The sequence below is a fragment of the Chelonia mydas genome, chromosome 1, assembly GCF_015237465.2.
Source record: "Chelonia mydas isolate rCheMyd1 chromosome 1, rCheMyd1.pri.v2, whole genome shotgun sequence".
NCBI lineage: Eukaryota > Metazoa > Chordata > Testudines > Cheloniidae > Chelonia > Chelonia mydas.
Genome location: NC_057849.1, coordinates 160,452,103 through 160,472,964, shown reverse-complemented (window position 1 = coordinate 160,472,964; position 20,862 = coordinate 160,452,103). Strand labels below are relative to the sequence as shown.

The 20,862-nt window shown below is 38.8% G+C and overlaps 1 protein-coding gene across 4 annotated transcripts in view; it reads right to left on the bottom strand.

The window, feature by feature from the left end:
• The window catches only part of RUNX1 (RUNX family transcription factor 1), a 207,851-nt gene that overhangs the window by 120,981 nt on the left and 66,008 nt on the right, over positions 1 to 20,862 (bottom strand). Inside the window, exon 2 of one of the 4 annotated variants that reach the window (XM_007054616.4) lies at positions 4,351 to 4,439. The exons of the other annotated variants lie outside the window; for them this stretch is intronic. The gene's annotated coding sequence lies outside the window, so the exon portion shown is untranslated. The remainder of the gene's footprint in view (positions 1 to 4,350; positions 4,440 to 20,862) is intronic. 4 annotated transcript variants of the gene reach the window in all.

The following is a 20,862-nucleotide window of genomic DNA, read 5'->3' as shown; positions in this document are numbered from 1 at the left end:
TTATATCAGACGAACTTAGCCTGTAATCACTGAGGTACCAAAAGACTGAGATAGGGTCAAAATCTCTGCTGGTACAGCTCCAATGATTTTACTGGTGTTATGCCAGCAGAGAACTTGGCCCATAGACTCAGAACTGTCACCTGAACTGGTTTAAAATAAAGGTAGCACTGATGTGCCTATGGAAACCTCAACATGGTCAAATGTGGAGGCTGCAACTTTATTACCATCTAATATCAAACCAGGGCAAATCACCCAGCAGGGGTGTTCCTGTACGGATTTCAACTGACACCAATGGCCCTAGGCACCCTCAGCCTGACGGGGAGTATGAAGGACATGCCCCCTGTACACCCTTAGGTCAGGCAAGAGATCCTGACTGGAAGCCAGAGTCCCAACGTTCTCCATGCCAGAGGTAGAAGAGATGAGATAAGAGAAGCTACAAGCTGCACCAGACATCAAGGCCATGCCACTACTGGGTTTTAGAGTCCTTCACTGGTCCCTTTCAAACCCACCAACTGCACTGGAAATCACCAAAGTTAGGACAATTGTAATTTAACCCCTCAAAACCAGAGCTCCTGGATGTAGAGTGCAAGGTGAAAAAAACTCACACAGCCACTCACCAGTTTTGGCCTACAGGAAAAATTCCCTTCCAGACCCCCAAACTGGGAACCAGCCTAACCTCCAGCATTGTACAGATTTAGCAACCTTTTGAAAGGTGGAAAGGGTGGGGCTGAAACAACAGCTTCCCCACCCAGGAAAAAAACTGTACACTCTCTCACACACACCCCTCACACCAGATGGGAGCCAATCATTTGGTCCCACACCACCCCTACTGCCCAATGGCTGCAGTGGTAGGCTGGATAAGACCCAGAGCCTGGACTTGGATGCAGCATGTAACCCCTCCTGTCCCCGCATGCTATGCCACACAAGGAAGGAGGAGGTGGGGAGAAGAACCATCTGCATGTGCCTGAGGTGAAGAAATGGAGGGGGCATGTGGGCTATTTGCCTCAGTTGTTCCATCTGAGATCCTGCCCCAACGGTACCTTCACAGGCCCCAGCTCCACCAAAGCTCCCTCTTGGCTAACAGGTCAAGTATTTTAAAACAGAGCATACTGGTTATTTTAGAACCCTAGCCTGCTTGTTTCCTCAAACTGAAAATGTAATGAGGGGCCACATCACACGGAGCAGCCTGATAGATTTTGGATAGAAAATATCTTGTAATCAGAGAGGGATGACAGGTGTTTCATCTGCCTCTCAACAACACCCCTCCACGGCTCGCTGTGAGGGCTGAACAGAGAGAGTCACAGTCGAATTTTTATTAGATAAACCAATTTTTAAAAGAAAACAAAACTACATAACAGGTAAACAAGGGAGAGAACAAGTCATGGGATATGAGAGCAAAGGTAGCAACTGTCATATTCCAGTGAAATGTCTTGAAATTTGACTTACGTTTATAAGGCTTTATTCTGGCTTTTACATTAAGGGCCTGCATTGGAGAAGGGGGAGGTTGTTCTATTTCAGCACCAGTCTCTAGGGGCATTCTGACTGGCTCAGCCTGTATTCCTCTGGGAGCCCATGCCAGTGAGTGAGTTGAAAGGGGGAATGCATGCTCCCTTCTTTGCTGGTCCTACTCCACTGACAGGTGTGGCAGAGGTAGAGCCATGCTATCGCCATTCTCCCCAGTCCCACATGCTATGGAGCATCTAGTTCTCATTAAAGAGGATCCGGCCAGGTCATGAGATTGCAGAGGAATTCAGACTACCCAGAGTGTAATTGCCTTTATGTGCTTTACACTGCAAGTCCTTGTTCTGTGAAAAAGATTTCCCACCACAATCAAAAACAAAATCCCATCCCTCTCAATCCTAATCCCTCTTCCCCCCCAAAACCTGCAATCTACCTAAATAGGGTCCCTTACAGCCAGGGAAGGGAGAAGAACAGAAGGCTTCTTGAAGTCCACTTGGGACCTTGCCATGCATCCCTAGTTTATCTACAAGAACCTATGACAGGAGGAGCACAAGAACCTAGACTGAGGGTGCCCCTTGTGAAGTTCTGTTAGGGGATGAAGGAGTGCTTGTGCCCTCCTCACATAGCCTGGATCTCCAAAGACTCAGAGAACAGTCTTCATGTTTATTCTCACTGGGAGACTCTCTTGTTGCTATGGAAGGGAGTCTGCTATCCAAACTTTCTAATTCCTTTAACAGCTGCCTTTGCCTGGCAATCCAGCATTTTCACAATTTTGTACCCTCCACCACTCTTTCTACCCCTGTAGCCTATTCAATAATGTTGATTAGGCTTCAGGGCAGAAGCAGCATTTTGCACTTTCTTCTAGGGCAGGATTTCAGTTTGGGAGAAAGCTCAATCTTGCTTTCTTTAATAATTCAAATGGCAGTATTGTGTGGATACTCTTAACTGCTACTTAAAAGTAATTAATTGATTTTCTGACATATCAGTTAACAATGTATTGCACTGACATGAAGTTGTGATTTTGCTGTTGATTGGGCTAGATGACTAGATGCATCATACTCAGTTCAGGAGTTTAGCTTAGAAGACTCTAAAAATATTCAGCTATAAAAGGAAAGGCATTTTACAAGTAGTGTTGTCTAAAACTTGAACCCATATGCAACTTTAACTGCTGTCAAATGAAAGTATTGCATTGTTATTGCTGTGGACTGATAGTATTTAAATTTAGAACATCCAGTACATATGAAAACACACACACTGAATTTAAACAAGAATGATATCTACAGATGTGTTTTCTGTATCACACCCCCCCCCCCTCGCACTGAGAGAAGTCACTGAAGTTTCTACATTGTTTATAATAAGCCTAGTACCCCATTTGAAACTCCTGAATGCTGAGGACATATACGGATGACTCTAAAATACCAGCAGAAAGAAGGAAGACAAAGAGATAAATCCTGGGGTCAGGAGATGGGCTACATAGCCTTTCATCTCTATTGCAGGTCATCACTTCCAATCAACTCTTAAGTTAGCAGTGATTAGAAACTGTGCTTGTCTCTATAAATATGTGCAGCAATCACAGGGATAAATAAATTGTATGAGCCAAGGCCAACCTTTTCAAACCTGGTATATAAAATTAGGCACTTAAACTAAAAGAGATCTGATTTTCTGCACCTTTAGCGCCCCTTGACTTCAATGGGATTTTTTTCACTCGCGGAAAATCAGGTCCCTGTTACTTAGCTACCTAATCATGGATTCAGAAGTTTACCTTAAGGTATTCAGGTTTGAAAATTTTGGCCTGAATACACAGTGGGGAAGATCCTATCAGAAATATTTTCACTTGTTAGGGATGATGTGACATTAAGAACATAAGAACAACCATACTGGGTCAGACCAAAGATACATCTAGCCCAGTATCCTGTCTTCCGACAGTGGCCAATGCCAGGTGCTCCAGAAGGAATGAACAGAACAGGTCATCATCAAGTGATCCATCCCCGTCGCCCATTCCCAGCTTCTGGCAAACAGAGGCTAAGGACATCATCCCTGCCCATCCTGGCTAATAGCCATTGATGGACCTATTCTCCATGAACCTATCTAGTTCTTTTTACGCATTTGTGGCTCTGCTTTGCTTCATCATGTGTAAATCATACAATCAAATGCCTAACTTTTAAAAATACTTCTCATAATACTTCACACTACTTAGTATAGATTTGCCATTATCTTCAAAGGGAGACCTATTCTCCATCTCTTGCCCCTGCTTACACAACAGCAACGGAACACAACTTAAAGGAACAACTCAAATTTGCCTCCAAATTTAGACTTTTACAAACACAAGCTCTTACTGACTATGTTATTCCTTTTCCATTTTTATTTCAAGAAAACCCTCCATTTTTGGATTTACTTGATGCTGCCACAGAATTTCCAGTTTGCCATAGGTTTTGCACTGCAATGCTACAAAGCCTGGGGCCTTGTGGTAGAACATAGATCCATTCGGTCACATAGTCCCTGGGTCCTGAGCCTATATAAAAAAAGTTCTTGACAGAACTTGAGTTGTTAATACATTCTTCGGGTTAAAATCTTCTCCTACAGTTTTAGTAAGTCATTCTTGTCAAGAAGATGCCAACAGCTTCCTGTGTTCCGTCATATACCCAGCCACATTGGCCATTGAACCAGGAAGTCTTCATCCTCTAATATACTAAATTCACCAAGACCATCATCCCTGTGCAAATATGCTGATATGTGAACTTTACTGTGCATGCAATGCATAGAACAGAGCTTAACATAGTGAAATATGAAATAGCTTAACATTCAGAATGATTTATTATCAGTCTTTTCAAATGTTTTCTTTTGGCTGCTAAAAAGCTTTGAATTACCAGACATTGTATCCTGACTTACTTAAACTTCAGAAGAATGGTAACAGGAGAACCAAGGCAGATTCAGTAATGCATATTCTGTGAGGTGTTTAGGTTAAGAATAGATGAGTTCTGAAAAAGAAGAGAGGCCATAAATAATTAACGTCCCTCTCTGTAGATGGGAGAAAAGTATCAAGATTTTGCTGAAGTCATTGATTGATTTTCTGACACAACAACTGAAAAGATGTGAAAGCAGCCACTTGGAGTGCAGTGTCAGATATGCGATCCATTGTTAAATGGAATTATGCATTTTAGTTACTAACACAGCTTGTGTTCCACTGATTGCATTATTATAAAGTACACATTAAACCTAACAGAAATGAAAGAGTAGGGAAAATATAGGCCAAATTTACAGCTAGATGTTTGAATTAAAAAAAGAAACAAAAACACAAACACAAAAACAAACAAACCCCAACAATCCAAAACAGAAAAGAGAAGAGTTGCTTTATAAACAAGGTACTGTTACATTGATGGAGAAACTGTATTCGCTTCTATTTACAAGCAGTTTGTTGCCTTGGATTCCTGATTTCATATATCACTGTCATTAATAGGAGATAGAACACTGAACTAATTAATTGGTCACTGATGAGCGCATCCTTTCATTTCTTCCTTTTTCAGTATAAATTCAGATATGAAAGGATCTCCGTTATATGCAAACAGGTGAAAAAAATTCCCATGGAGTCAAACATTATCATGTACATCCCACAGTACACTGTGCCTTTTTTATATTATTCATGTCAATCTGAATTAGAGGTCAAATGAACAGAGCATAGGTACATCTGAGCTAACAGCAGTACTGAAGAGAAACGTGGACCTCTTAAGGCTACCATTTATTGTTCATTATGACGTCTTCCTTATTCTACATTTCTTCACAGTCCTAGAATTTAGAAACTGTATATTACTAATGTATATGTAGGAAGGCACAACCCTGTGTGCTAAACATACATTCCCCCAAACCCAACATTTCGTATGGTGTAAAGGGAAGGTTTAGTTTGGTTGGTTGCCTTAACCAATCACTGGTGGACTGATAGCAAAATGAAACTTACTAGTACATTTGATCTTTGGTATTTGGTCTGGTGTCTATATAGCTATTTCAAAGCAATCAGATGGTGCATAATGATAAGCCTACTTTACAAAATTTGAAGGAGGATGTAGGATCAAAAGGAAAAGGAGAAAAAGAAATGGATTGGCTGTGTACACAGATTTATACTGGTTAGGAGACTCCAAAATGAACGAGCTGAAGCCATTATATAACACATCAAAACCCTTCTGAACTATATCAAGTTTAACATGTTTGAATTATTCCAGTTTAATCCCTGGCTTCCACTGAAAAGTTAGCATGAGTCTTATGATAGTCTTTCTTTTCTTGATAAACTACCGACTATTAGTTATTACTTGTTAACCAGTGCCAAGCTGTTAGTGCTATGCATGACACAAAATTAAGCCAGTCTCTGTCCTGAAGACCTTACAATCTAGCAGATTCTTTTATAGTACAGGGAAATTGTTAATTGAAAGTGTTGTGTGGGCGCCTCCCTTCCCACTCACAATCACACAATCTCCTGGTACCTACACAGTTACACACATAAAAAGGTAACATTAGGAAAACATTTAGGGCCTGATTCTTAATTACACTAAGGCCCCTCTGCTCTGCTCCAGGAACATAATGTGGCTTATATCCATGTTAAGGCCCTTGTACATTGTCAGAGTGATGTAAAAGGGCCTTAACATAAATGAAAATCTGACCCTTAATGTACTTTAATATGATTGAGCAGCAGCAAAACCAGAAAACCCAGCACTTTATGAGCAGCCACCTTTCTTCAGACCAAGAACGAGGGTTCTATGACCACCAGTGGTCCACAAAGCACAGCTTTGGAACTTTTGCAATAGAGAAAGAAATGGCATGCACTGGAAAGCCTAGAGGGAGAAATGATTTACAGTGTTTGGGGTATTTTAAAACGTTCATTCACTTCTCCTGGGCAACCCGAAGAAGAGAGTCTTTAGATGGGACATGAATGCCGAGAAGGTGGTGACTCAGTGAAGTGAGAGGTGGAAAAAGGTTTGAAGATGGAAAGAAGAAAAGACAAGCAGGGCACTGAAGGCTGCTCTTGATTGCTGACAAAATGAACAGGCTGGGAGAAAGCATTAGTAGCAGAGTGGACAATAAGGTGAACTGGTGAAATCCTGGACCTATTGGCAAAGCTCCCATTGTCTTTAATAGGGCCAGGATTTCACCCAAGATATTTAAGTGTGTTGCAGTGGACAATGGGAAGCCAGCGAAGCAACTGAAAAAGGTGGAGATTACACAATCTGATAATATATTATTAAAATAACAGTCACATCACATGTATATGAGAAGTATATGAGAAGAAAATACTCAGAAATTCTGTCTTTTTGCCATATCCTGTCATTTGTCTATATCGCAAACTCCTCTTGACCTCAGTCAGAATTCTGTAATGTCTGCTGAGTATTAGCATTACGTAGTCCTGCTATTGCTCAGGTGACCAGGGCAAGGAAATGAGTTTATTTGTCTTCCCAGGACTTCCACATGCCATGCAGATTCCTGGTTTTTCCTCCTCTCAGAAGGGAGGCTAGTAGATAATATCACATGAACAGAATTTCTGTTGGTATTCCAGCATTCAGGTAGCAGCTGACTGACAACAGGAAATGCACACACACAAAATTGAAAAAAAAAAAAAGGTAAGGTAAATAGTAAACGTTAAACTTGTTTGAAAGTTTGATTCTTGTTTAATTGGGCCAGTTCACCAACTGTACATAAAAGACAGCTGCAAAGTAATTAGCTAGTATCATATTATTTTAACTTTTAGCATCAGCATTATAAGTAAAGGGAAACAGATAAGAGACTTTCCAGTTAAATCTCATGGCTGCTTTGTAGGATCTGTGTATAATTATTTTACAATAACACAAAGTATTGGGGGGCCCCAATCATACAAGCCCTCAAGCAAATAGTTCAGCTGATCTATTTGTGTAAGAAAGGATTTGCTGGACTGGACCCTTGGGCAGTTGTTGAATGGCACGCTTATCTAGAAAACAGAGAGCCAATCATTTTTGAACAATTATGACAATAGATAAAAGCGAGACAGACTCTGATTTAAATGCCTGATAATAAAAGCTTACATTGAGAGATGGTCAATAAAAGCTTAGTAACAATAATAAAAATTTAGTCTCGACGCTACAAGAAAATGCATAAGATGTGAACATGGCATAATATTGTGATACTGAGGAAAAGATGGGTGATCCATATAGAAGTCTGTAATCTATTTCCAGTGCTAGTAGGAACACAAAACCACTCTGTGTTTATCAGGTGCCAGTGAGATTGTCTGAAAATAAGTGAGTTTGGTGGTCTCTGTTCATTTTTCAATGGTTTGTACTCTACTACATATCTGGCTCATTTCCAGGGGAGCCTAACTGCTGAAAAAAAATCATTTACCAATTAGCATGGAGATAAAAATATTTCCTTCTCCAATTGGGTGGTCTCTTTTACAGCTGAAATGAAATTAGATCCAGGACACGGCAGGTATATCTTAGGTTAAAGCTCATAGTACTGAATATAAAATTCAGTTTTGGCCGAGACAACTATTACAGAATTCTAGGAGACACTGAGTTTGGAACTTTGCACACATATAATTTGTGAAATACGAAGTGAGAAGTATTATGATACAGAATAAAACTTGACAGGTTGATTTGAGTTGCCACAGCATTTCTGCAAGTCTTGCTACTTTAATTTGACATGTATTATGTAGATATAGACTAAATATACATTACACATGAGTAAAATATAGAGGAAAATCCAACTGCTGTAAAAAACAACCTTCAAATCATAACTTTAACATCAGTAACCATGGGGCAGATTATTATACCTTTATTGGCGCTGAATAGTAATGGTATTCCATTAATTTCAATTGAACTTCTTTTCAAGTAAATATGGTAAGAATACTGCAATCCATCACAATGACGATTACTTTTCACTAATGCAAATATGACTTTTCCTGGCCTCAAATTCAGCCTTGGAATTTTGCCCTCAGTTTTGTGCATGCTGTACAAACATAACCAATCAGAACAAAGAAAAGTTAGACAAGTTATATACGCTATATATAAGTTATAAGCATGTGCTACCAGGCTTTGCTCCAAAAGGATCTTCCGGAAATACTGCTGGTGGGCCCCCTCCCTCCGAGGACAGCAGACATTCATATGGGAAACCACTGGTAGCCCTAAGTCACTCCTGCCAACAGAGGTTCTTGTTTAAAAACTACTCGTGGCCTATGTACCCCTCCATCCGTAGGTCCTATTTACATTTGTTGCCCAGTGCAACATAACCTTTTAAACTGCATTAGGTTATAGTCTGAGCTATAGGCCTATCCCAGCGTGATTTCATGCAGAGCAGTACGAACCAACATTTAAAGCTGATTCCTTTTTTAAACACAGATAGAAACAGGTAATTGATATGCCAGCACGTATTTTGATATTATCCTTCATTAGGTAGCAGGCATTCCACCATGGTTACAGCTTTTATATGCGTACAATCAACACTCAATGGAAAACAACAAAAGTATGAGAAAGCATTCGAGGAATGCTTGTAAATGGTGGCTCAGTAGACTTACGATAATTTCTCTGATGTACAAATCCCTGCTCCTGAAAGCATGGGATCTCTTAGCAAAGTCTAAGTGATGCAAAAGGTCAGCAGTTTGATGTACGTGTTTAATGCTAAGAACCCTGTTGAATTCACACAGAGAATTACTGAAGCATAAGTGAAAAAAGTGTGCGAATTCAAGCATCACAGAGAACTTCACTCCTGCTTTGCAAAAGAAAGAAAGAAAGAAAGAAAGAAAGAAAACCATCAAAAATGTAATCCAATTACAGCATTGGGATTTATGGAATTACACAGGCATAGAAATTCATGTACAGTATTATAACCTCACAAAACACCTCTGAAGAATTAAAGGGCTCCTTACAGAGGCTCTGACCTCATTTTCCCTTACCTCTCTGGGCTGCACACAGTGGGCTATCCACACAGACATCAGTGGGGAGTTGTGTGTGTGACTCTAAGGTAATATATGCTAACTGGTTGTTAAGGTCTCCTACTTGGCTAATTGTTACTGCTAACTTGGAAACAGGTGTACAGTGAAAAAAAATCATGAATATTTTGATGATTTCTAACTAGAATTTTTCTCCAAACATGTTTGTAGCCCCCTTTTGAATGAGCTTTTCAGGGACACTTGTGCAAAATCTACTGAAGACTAGAAGAAATATTTCCAAACAGCAGTAACCATTATTTTCAAGGCTAGCTCTTGAAGAGAGCATGCAGTACTATTGTCAGTGTTTGCAGTCATTAATACTTTTGCTTTCTAATGAAAACAATGGCATGTAGTGTTCTGAAAGCCCAGCACAGTGGAAGCTAATCGTTATTACAATACTCTATGTAAATACAACACAAATTTGCCAGGTTTCTTGCAAACTATTAGTATACAAAGTGGTGTTTTGCTAGGCAACAGCAGATAATACATTTTGCAGTACAAGCAATGCAAATCTAAACATTTTAATGTATGGCTGTATTGTGTAGGTCTTTGTGAAGCAGATGTAGGGAAATTCAGTTTCTTCGATCAACATTCCAAAATCCATCCGTCCCAAACCAGGTAGCTTGATGCTATCTAGTTCTAACAATAAACTTGGATATAAAGTACACTGTAACATAACTTAGTAAGAGGGCCTGACTTACCCTTATGAGCCAGAGTTTACCTGGTCCTTGCACATGCGTGTAGGTGCAGGAGATGGTGCAAGGAGTCTCTCCTTCCACCTGTGCCCTAATGGCTGACAAGAAGCGCATTGGGAAGCATAGAGTCTATTCCCTCTTAGCACTACCTAGGCAGTCAGTAGGTGTACAAAAACGGGGAAGGGGGAAGTGCAGTGACTTGCCTCTCTGGCCCGACGAGGGCCTGCAAAGTTGGGACCACACTCCAAAGCTCGGGTAGCTACTGTTCTGGTGTGAGTGCCCCAAGAAGAATTCTGGTTGAGTCTTCAGCCTCATTGCAGCTCCTCCACACTTCACCACCCCCAAGCTCAAAATGAGGGCACCAAGAGCAGAATCGTGTCTTCACGTAATAATCACACTAATAGGCTATTTAAATAAATGGTTAGATATAGAGACAGGTTAAGGTGGAAACTGAAAGCACACTGCACCGAGCTAGCTTTGGAACATTTTCAAAGTAATGCTTGTTCCTTGGGTTTAGCTATGTGACCTGTGTGGGCATGAGATGCAGAGTAGAATCCAGAAAACATGCACGGCGTGGTTGTAGTATTTTGTGGATATAAATAGCTAGGGGTGTCCATAGTTTGAGACTGTAACTCAGTTTTCAGAATTCATATTCCCCAATTACTTTATGCTGGAGGCCAATATAAAAAGTGCTTGAAGTTTCATAATGAGAGCACTGAGTTTCTGTTTCTTGACCATTGTGCTGTGTGGTCCAACAGAGAAGGTAGCAGTCCCATTAAAGTTAGCTTAAGAAGAAACACGAGTGATCTGTTGATAGAGCTTAACAATAGGGATCCACATTTCCTTCACCAGGAATAGTTACTGTCTGTTCTGTTCTGTCTTTAGAAATGTGATTTGCGGGGGCATAATTCACAGAGGGAAAATATAAAACACATAGCGAAGAAACTTAAGCTGGGCAGCTGAATGTTTGGAATGAATGTTTGAACTGTTCTTAGAATATCCTTCATATTCTAATTTCTCAGTGACTTCTTGTAAGCAGTCTTTATCTTTCAACCTGGCCTTCTCAAGGGGCAGATGAGAAGGTCAGGCAGCATCTTTGGTGAAATGTTATAAGTTTGTCACAGGACTTTATGTAATTTCTGAATCAAAACCAAAGCACAGTAACAGATGTGAGTATATAAAAATATGCAGATATCAGATGAAATCCTGGCCTTGTGGAAATCAATGGCAAAACTCCCACTGACTTCAGTGGAGCTAAGATTTCACCCACAAATTGTAAAAATAGCACGTATTTGGAAACATAAAAATTGCTGCACCAGATCAAGAATCTCCCACAACCTAGACAAGTGCCCTGTAATCCCTGGGCTATGGAGATACTCTCTCACTCTCTCATTTTTTTTCCATGAAAAATTCTGAAAGATCTCATTTTCATTCTGTTGGACAGTCCCACCTGCTTCAGGGAAAGATGCATAAAGCACAACGTTGGCATTTGTGGAATGGACAAGGCCAAATACTGGTTACTGTATGTCCGGAACCATAGAGTCCGAGGCCAGAAGCGACCATTGTGATGATCCAGCCTGACCTCCTTTATAACAGGGGCCATAGAACTTCCCCAAAATAATTCCTAGAGCAGAGCTTTAGAGAAACATCCAATATTAATTTAAAAATTGTCAGTGACGGACAATCCACCACAGCTCTTTGTAAACTGTTCCAATGGTTAATTACCCTCATTGTGAAAAATGTACGCCTTATTGCCAGCCTGAATTTTCTAGCTTCAAACTTCCAGCCATTGGATCGTGTTATACCTTTCTCAGCTAGACTGAAAAGCCCATTATTAAGAATTTGTTCCCCATTTAGATACTTCTAAATTGCAATCAAGTCACCCCAGAACCTTCTCGTTATTAAACTAAACAGATTGAGCTCATTAAGTCTATCACTATCAGGCATGTTTTCTAATCCTTTAATCATTCTCATGACTCTTCTCTGAACCCTCTCCCATTTATCAACATCCTGTGGGCATCAGAACTGGCTACAGGATTCCAGCAGCCATTGCACCAGTGCCAAATACAGGTCAAATAAATACTTTACTCCTACTTGAGACCTCCCTGTTTATGCATCTCAGGATTGCATTAGCTCTTTTGGCCACAGTGTCAGCTGATTATCTACCACAACCTCCAAATCACATGGGTTTATATACCTTCCAAAGTTGTTTGTTTGTTTGTTCTGATAATTCTGTGTAATGTAAGCATGGAAAGACCCCTCCTATTGACTTCAGTGGAAGCTGGACTGGACTCTGACAGCATTGTATAAGCCCCTGTGAGTGGGGGTATGTAAGTACAACTACCTGATCTACATTTATCACAGTTTCTATTCATATTAATCGGAGATAAACTGGTGAACACAGATGTAACATAAGAGACATTGTGCTTACTTATTTTATACATTTGTAATATCTACCCAGAAAGCTTTTTTTAAAAAAAAAATACTGTCCTTTTCATAAAATGTTTCAGATTAGTGAAGATCTTGCCTATATTTAGCTTTTATGGAAGAAAGGATAAAACATAATCAACTGTTTAAAGGATAAAACACAAACCACATGAAGCACTGAAACTCCTTGGCGAGAAATCTAACAGTAGTGCTTGGTAGCAACCCCATCTCCTGTGGAGCAGATGTTCAGGATTTTACATGGAAATAGAAACTGCACTAACATAAAATGCTTTAGTGACTGAAAAACTGATAAATGTTAAAGGTTGTCCTTCAGGTGAGGTGCAACACTATCTTCCTGATTGTCTAAAGATGCCTAAGGAACATCGGGGTGGAAATATAAAAATAAGCAGCAGCAGCAATTAAAATACTGACAGATTAAAAAAAAATCTAGCAATGTTTCTCCGCCTTCAGGCATCTTTTAGTACAGTCTGAATGGTTAACTATTGTCAGCAATGGGGGGGGAAGCTGGGTTGCAGGCACATGATTGTAAAGCCCTGGAAATATTAAGCTCTGGTTTCAGTAGAGCCATATAGAACATGCTAAAATTTCAATTGAAATATTTTTTGTCAAAAAAGCCTGGATTTACAAATGAGTGTTTGTGTTGTTGAGAAGTAGGGGACATTACAAAACCCAAGATTTGTTTCAAAAGGTGGTTGTTTTCATTTTTGATCTTGGGGGTGGGACTATGGTCTGATTTTTCAGGGATAACTTCAATGAGAGTCTTAGGGGTTCAGCACCTCTGAAAATCAGACCATTAGACTTTAGGGTAACTAGACAGAACAGAGATGGGAGCTATATTACACCCTCAAATCCATATGTGCAATGTGAATTGGAGTGACGTTCTGAGATCAACGTTTCAACATGTCCTTACAGCTTGAATTAACGGATTGGGATGGATTCGGTATGGATATGCTTATTAAAAATAATGATTTTGTTCCATCAGTTTGTAAAATAAAACACTGGTTTAGAGCTTGGTTAAGAACTATTGACAGTGTGGAAAAGCATTTTTTTTGTGTCCTGCGAGATTCCATTGGTTAAACCTACCAAAACAAGGACAGCTGAAATACCACAGCAGACTACATGAATTTTCTATGTGGGTGTTCACGTTTTATATCAGCATATGATACTGTGCAGTTTCATACAAAGAAAGACATCAGTCCCTGCCACACACGCCCAAAAGCCAAACAGATGTCGCACAGAGCCCACATCTCACCAAAATTTTCCAGTAGTTAAAATAGAAAACATCAGGTCAAATTTAGCCTCCTCAGGCTCATACCACTTTCACTTTGATTCAGTTTTCTTGACATATGGTTTCTCCCCCCTCCGCCCTTCACATTTTAAACTTAAATAGAGACAATAAATTTCATTTAAATATTTGTGAACGACACCAACAAAAGACAGGGTATAGAAAATCAAGGAAGATGCTTCAGAGAGCAGATCAAAAGTAGGGAATAGCTTAACCTCTCATTAAAATCGTCAGGAGTTTCTCAGGGGTATGATCTGAAGATGGAGAAGGAGCTTTGATTTAGAATTAGCATCATACTATGTAGCAATCTGCCACTGGATCAGGAAGGTGTGGTAATGACAAATGGACCCATGGAATCAAACCCCAAGCACACAGTGTTTGGCCCTATTCTGGGTGGATTTTACCAACTCCTGATAGGTACGTGAAGAGCCTGTCTATACCTCGTCATGCCAATAAAGTCTCATTGACTTTCCCTTTAGTCTGTGACACAGTTTTAATGTTATTTGAATAAACTGGTGGTTATTTTTTTAAACCTTGCATAGACATTTACAATACATAGTTTAACTGAAAATCTAGAGCACTGGAGTATTTCCCCGACAGACCAGAACACTTGTATGCGTTTTTGTAACATGCATTGATATACTGTTTGTTTACCCAAGTTATTGGAATGGCAAAGAAAATCATAGAAAGTCAATCAAAGTGCCAACTTCCCTCAAATTTCATGAGATTTGAAGGCTGAGAGCACTCAGAAGCACTCAGGAGGTGTTCAGTACTTTACAGGATTAGGCCCGTAGAAACCCAGCAAAAATAAATGTACGTTTTTAAACCATGCAGTATTCCAGTCCATCTGGTGAATGTGGACATAAACAAACTCTATCTATGTTGATTCTCTTAGTGCTGTTTTCTGATATCAGATTTGGAAATGTTCTAGAAAAGCCTACACTTGCAAAATTTTTAGCCCTATTTTGAGGCTAACGAGATTTAGAAAGTTCAGATAATCTCCAGATAAACACTGTAGCTCTGCTTCTCCAAAAAAGAACTGAAGCTTTTGCGATTCTGCCAACACAAAGTTTTCACTGCACATGATACTGAAAGATGTGGCCAAATCCAGCCCTTCGAGTACATGGGTGCAGTTCCAGGTAGGACATGTGCGTGCGCACACCAAGGCTGAATTTGGTCCATGTTATGCCAAATATCTAAAGCAATTAGATTCTACTATGAAATAATCTCATTTGAATTTTTAGTTTTGAAAATAATGCCCATTTAGGTATGTGAATGCAGATAAAAGCCAGAAGCCAAAAATCTATTTTACATTCTCTTATTTCAAATTGGATTAAACAGATTTTTGCTGAATGTAGTAAAGATATGAATTCCTTCTGAGTCTGAGACACTGCATTACAAATTTCAGCCTGGAGCAAAGTGTGTCCATTCTTATCCCCAAGTAAATAAATAAGATAGTTAGTAATACTGAATTGTGTATAATCTGAAAATGAATTTAAATCATAGAACTGGCAAAAAAACAACAGCAACAATGCAGATGAAAAGTCTTTCCTCCCCTATCAAAGTTCCAGTATTTGTATGCATGATTGCTACTGTTTTGTCCTTCTGTGAAGGTATGAAAATTCAATTAAAAAATGTAAGCTATATTTTCCACACCTCATTTTCAGTGTTTTCATATTTGAAGACTTTTTTTCCCTTTTATCATCATTATAGAAATTTACATTTATATGGTACCTTAAATCCCAAAGAGGCCTATTGAGCCTTCCAGAATAAACAGAATAAAGAATCATTTCACCCTCCCCCCTGAAGAAATGCAACCACACTTAAGGAGGGTGCAAGAACTGTTTAATCGGGACAGCTTCACACAGGAATAAATTCTCCAGTAACGTACAGGGGGAATTAAGGTAGGCATAATGCAGTTACCCTCACTGGAACCAGGGCTAACTTAGCTTAGTGCCAGGGGATCTTCAACGATCACTCAAGTGCTCATGACCTTGGTTCTGGTTTTCGTCACGATATGGCAACTCTAGCAACACAGCGCTCCTTTAAGCCTCACGTGGAATCACCAGCCAAACTACGGGCAGCGCTTTCCTACTGGAGGCCTGTTACCCAAGTACTGAGCTCACCTTGCTGTGCTTCATTTATGAAAGTTGATGAAATCTCCACCCAGGGTAGCAAGGATGAAAATATCATGATGATTATTTATCGGCAGTTTTATGGCCCAGTGCTTCTATAAGTAACATAATATCAATCATTTGCCTTCGTAAGTCTTTCTTCAATCTTCATGTTTTCCCTTCCATTTGTTTTTAATTTAATTTAATGTGACCAGCTGGACACAACCCATAAAAGAAGCATGATACTGGGACATTCCATTCTAAGATTTTTCTTTTCTGTAACATTTTTTCCTTAGGTTTCATTGGGATCCAGACAATGCTTATTAACTCAGTGCTCTGAGACTAGCGTGAGATGGGACTTATTGTCTGAATATGGTGTCTGAGAATGTTGATAAATTGAGAGTGCTGAATGGTTGCTGGAGCTTTAATGATTTGAAGTATAATTAATAATAGTAGATTCTACTTTAGCTTAGGTTCCAAATCCTTCAGATGAAAGGAAAGAAGAACATGTGGTCTACCATGTGCTAAGTATTCATCTGTCCTTGAATGTCCCTCTTAAATGTGTTCTGAATTAAAGCTATCTAAACTCCATGAATACTGTATTTTATTTTATGTATCCCTTAGTAACTAAAAATAATCGGAAGTGATAAATAATAATGGCAACACAGTGGAAGCTGCTTCTAGAGAGCTCAGATACGTTGAAACTCTACCTGTAAAGAAGAGGAGTGAAAATGTCAAATTGTTCATTGCATTTCCATGGAATTTCTTTCCATCTAAGGGCAATCCCTCATGCTAGGCGAGTTAAGAGATTTGGTTTAGGCCCCTTAGGGCAGAACATTTGCCTTTTCCCCACCATAATGAATACTGTGTTTGGCTCCCGAAACCAACGGATTCTTCTACGTATCTCAAAATTGAGGAAGAAGGCCATCTTGGTTAAAAAAAACCTGACCTGGTTTAGAGAGGAAGCTATAAATCTATATAACAAATGGAAGAAAGGGGAAGTTGATAGTAATGAATATAAATCAGAAGCTAAGAATTGTAGAAAATTGATAAGGGAAGCAAAGGGAGCACAAGGAGAAATCTAAAGTCAGCAGAATTAAGGACAATAAGGACTTTTTGAAGTCTATTAGGAACAAAGAGAATCGTAACAATGGTCCATTACTAGATTGAAATGGTAGAATTATCAATAGTAATGCAGAAAAGGCATAAGTGTTCAATAAATATTTCTGTTCTGTATTTGGGGAAAAAACAGATGATGTAGTCATATCATATGATGATAACATTCTTTCCATTCCACTAGTATCTCAGGAAGATGTTAAACAACAGTGAATAAAGTTCGACATTTTAAAATCAGCAGGTCTGGATAACATGCATACAAGAATTTTAAAAGAGCTGGCTGGGTAGTTTGCTGGACCCTTAAGGTTGATTTGCAAAAAGTCTTGGAATACTGGGAAAGTTTCAGAAGACTGGAAAAAAAAATAGCATTGTACCAATATTTAAAAATGGATTGACTCAGGTAATTATAGACCTGTTATGCTAACACTGATCCCGAGCAAGATAATGGAATGGTTTACTTGGGATTTGATTAAGAAAGAATTAAAGGAGGTTAATATAATTAATGCTAATCAACATGGGTTTATGGAAACTGGAGCCTGTCAAATTTGATATCTTTTTTGATGAGATTACAAATTTAGTTGATAAAAGTAATAGTGTTGATGTAATATACTTAGATTTCTGTAAGGCATTTAACTTGGTACTGCATGACTTTTTGATGAAAAAACTAGCAAGATTTAAAATTAACATGGTACACATTAAATGAATTAAAAGCTGGCTAACAAAATGTAACTGCAAACAGGGAATCATCACTGAATGGATATATTTCTAAGGGGGTTCCACATGGATCAGTTCTTAGTCCTATGCTATTTAACGTTTATTAATAACCTGGAAGAAAACATAAAATCATCACTGATAAAGTTCTGATGACCCAAAAATTGGGGGAGTAGTAAATAATGAAGAGGGCAGGTCACTCACTGATAAGGAACAAAGGATGTGGGCCATAATTACACAGTGGGGAACTCTATCCTGGGAAAGAGTGACTCTGAAAAAGATTTGGGTGTCATGAGGGATAATCAGCTGAACATGAGCTACCAGTGTGATACTGTGCACAAAAGGGCTAATGCAATCCATGGATGCATAAACTAGGGAATCCCAAGTAGGAAAAGAAAGGTTTGTTGCCTCTGTATTTGGCACTGGTGCAACCACTGCTGGAATACCGTGTTCAGTTCTGGTGTTCACCATTCCAGAAGGAAGTTGATAAATTGGAAAGGGTTCAGAGAAGAGCTCTGACAATGATAAAAAGATTAGAAAACATGCATTAGAGAGACAGACTCAAGGAGTTTAATCTATTGAGCTTAAAACAGAGAAGGTTAAGGGTAACTTGATTATAGCCTAGAAGTACCTAAATGGGGAACAAATATTTAATAATGGGCTCTTCAATCTAGCAGAGAAAAGTATGACACAATCTAATAATTGGAAGTTGAAGCTAGAACAATTCAGACTGGAAATAAGGCATACATTTTTAACTGTTAGGGTAATTAACCATTGGAACAACTTACCAAGAGTCGTGGTGGACTGTCCAACACTGACCATTTTTAAATCAAGATGATGTTTTTCTAAAAGATCTGCTCTAGGAATTATTCTGGGGAAGTTCTATGGCCTGTGTTGTACAGTAGGGTCAGACTAGATGATCACAATCTCCCTTTTCGCCTTGGAATCTATGAAAAGGAGAGTTGAGTTGGGTTGGGTTTCCAGGGAACTGCAAGGAGGAAAAGACCATCCACAGAGAGGCTGCATGCCTTTTGTACAATCTCTGATTGCGCTGGTAACAATTCTCTATAGTACCTTGAATTGTGACCTTCTTAGACTTCATAGTTACACTGGTTTAATATTTGCCGCCATATGAACAGAAGATATTTTAGGAAAAAAGCCTAAGCTGATTCTGGAAGAGATAAGGGTGACACATTGCTTTGCACATTTTCTTCTAAAGTAGAGTGAACCAATGAGTTGAGTTACAGGAGGTGCCATTATGATGGACTGTAAACAAAGTCATAAATTGAGGTAGGCTTGAACAAAGAGCCCCATATCAGACCTCCTTTGAACTTTGAAAAAAATGTAGATCCATCACCTAACTTTGCAGTTGGGGCCCATCTCTAGCTATAACCACTTGTGGTCTTTAAAGACATTATGTGAGAGATACCAGTTCTGATATCCTGGCTAAGTTCTTATTGTCACATACCCAAATTTCTTATTTTCTGTAGATTCATTTGGACAAGATGTTCTTCGCTTCCTAACCTACAGCATGTTTGGCACTAACAAATTACGCAGAGGTGGCTGCATTTTATCATTCTACAAAACATCTTGGGATCTGGTTCTTATGGATGAAAGACAGTACATAAATGTAAGGCATTATTACTTTACGAATACAGGTGTCTCAGATCTGACACATCTCCACTTGTATGCCTCTTGCAAATAATTTATGTCAATGTGCAATCTATTCGATTGCTTTACAGCCTAAAGATGATGTTGTATTTTTTCAACTTCAGTATATACATTTTTAAAAATGTATTCAAGACATCCAGAAGTCAAAATAAATGTTCTTTCCTTGACTGAGCAATTGATCTTTTTATCTCCCAGACTTTCTTTAAAAATCATTACTTCTGCATGTGTGATGTTATGTTGATTACAGTAAAACTGGAGAATTCTCTTAAATGTCAGACTGTCTACTCCACAGCAAATGCTTTAGTGCTTTATTCATTCAGACTCTTTTTGAAGGTCACTTTACTAAAACCAAATAACAGTAAGATTAATGCAGGGGTTCTCATTCCTTAATGGTCTAGAAAGCTAATGATAATTTTATTGTTTGATGTTCTGCTCTAGACAACGATTTTTGATGGTGGTGGAGGGGTTTTGTGAAGATCAGCGATGGGTTATTTAATGAAAAACACATGTAGTAACTTAAGCCTGGTAAATTAAGATTGTCTCTGTATTCTACAAAACGACGCTAAATCCTTTGATTTATGTGTGGTGTTCTGAACCACACAATATAATTATCTTAGCCATTGTAGAGAATAAAAAAAAAGCACTCGAGTTACACACAGAATGCAACCCAATGTTTAATTTGCACACATAATCAAAACTATATTCACTGAATTTCTGCTAAGCTTTGCAAACTTACCCTCAAACTGCAGCGTGACAAAATCATTAACTAATCACCGCAATAACCACACTCCATTCACTTATCCACAATGTTTTTACTACAAATACAGCAGTTTCAGTTTCTATTCAACATTTCTTATGCTTTCAGTGTTTTTCTTTATGGCTGTGGTGCAAAGGAACTCTTCAGTAATGAAAATTTTTGTTCTAAGTACAAAACTTGATCTTCTACAATTCTGTTTAGGACTATATATTTTCATAATTAATGAACTGTCCTAAAAACTGTGACTGAAAGGTTAGTGAACAGGATTGCTCTTATATTAGACTATATTATGAAATTATATGACAGACAAGAACTGTCTAAACTGGAGCAGCAGAAGTGCAAATAGGTATAGATGCAAGTTTTGCAGGCACAATTTAGAAGGCTCATTTTAAATGTTGTTGGCCTGTATGACACACTTAGCACACATGGCTGTCTTGATAAAATTGGGGGTGGAACTGAATAGCTGGCTCAAGTCTACAGTTTGTTTTAATACATAAGATTTCTCTTGGCCTCTAAAATGTAGGGATTCATGGGTTTGCTTTTTTTAATTACACTTCTTTCCCAACTGGAGGTACGTTTAGTTAGTGATTAAACTTCCTGTTTCTTGGTCTATTCAAATACTTGCCAATATTAAGATGAATGAGATTATAACTCATGTAGAAAAT